This window comes from Meleagris gallopavo, chromosome 7, assembly GCF_000146605.3.
Source record: "Meleagris gallopavo isolate NT-WF06-2002-E0010 breed Aviagen turkey brand Nicholas breeding stock chromosome 7, Turkey_5.1, whole genome shotgun sequence".
Lineage (NCBI taxonomy): Eukaryota > Metazoa > Chordata > Aves > Galliformes > Phasianidae > Meleagris > Meleagris gallopavo.
This window is the reverse complement of record NC_015017.2, coordinates 189921-191097: the sequence shown is the minus strand read 5'-3', so window position 1 is coordinate 191097 and position 1177 is coordinate 189921.

Here is a 1177-nt window from a genome sequence, read left to right as displayed (position 1 = left end):
GCTTCTACTCAACTGACCAATCGCGAGGCGGCAGCTGCGGACTCTGACCAATCAGATAGAAGAGATGGACCGGCCTGCCGGGGAAGGAAGGAAGCTGTGCGGGAATTGGCGAGAATCGACGTGCCCGGAGAGCCCGCCGGCCAATGCCGAGAGAAACCGTTATCCTCGCCCCGCCCACTCCCTCTAAGTGACTCCTGGGATTGACAGCGCCGAGCTGCGGTGCCTCCCCCATTCCGACCCGCTCCCGCCAGTGCCCGCCCCACTTCAGCGGCCGCCAATGAGAGGCGCCGCCTGCTGCGGCGCGCGGTCAGTTTCAAACGGGAGGCCCCGCTGTGGCAGGCGGGAACGAGCGCTGCGCCCGAGCCAATGGAGACAGGGGGCGGCGGTGCCCGGGAAAGCAGCCCGCCACTCAGCGGCCGCTGTGCTTCGGGTGCTGGGCCGCGCATTCCGGCCGTGCTGCGGTGCGGTGCCACAGCTCCACGCTGCCCGGCTTTGTTGCGGTAGCTGGAGGGAACTTGCCTGCTAACGAGGGGGGAATAAGGTGCACTATTCTTTTAACACTGAGGCTAATTAACTTCGCAGTCATCTGCCAAGCCGGTGGTCTCTCCATCTCTTCAACTCGCTGGACCAGAACTAAAGGTTAACGTGAGAAAACACGTGCTTTAAACACATTTCCCACCCTAACTCAGTTTGGAGGTGATCTGTTGTTAAAAAAAATGGCTTTTCCTTTTCAAGAAGCCTGGAAATGAAAATGTGTGTGGAAAGAATCACAGAAAATAGCATTTCCAGAATCAAAGAATGCTCTGTCCCAACCTTCTGCCATGACTGGTTGTCTCCATCATCTTTCATGTTGTTTATAAGCTCCCCTCAATTACTGGAAGACCTCAGTAGGTCTCTTCAGGATCTCTCCAGGCTGAACAAACACAGTTCCCTCAACCTTTCTTCATAGGAGAAGTGCTCCAACCCTCTTAAAATCTCTGTGGCCCTCCTCTGGACCCACTCCAACAGCTCCGCATCCTTCTCATGCCGGGGTCCCGAGCCTGGATGCAGTACTGCAGGTAAGGAATAAAGCATTCTGTAGCAATCTTTTTGGTCTGACGTGTTATTTCTATGTAAATATGTCATCATAAAACAAAATAAATGGGAAAAAAAAGAGAGGAGAGGAGAGGAGAGGAGA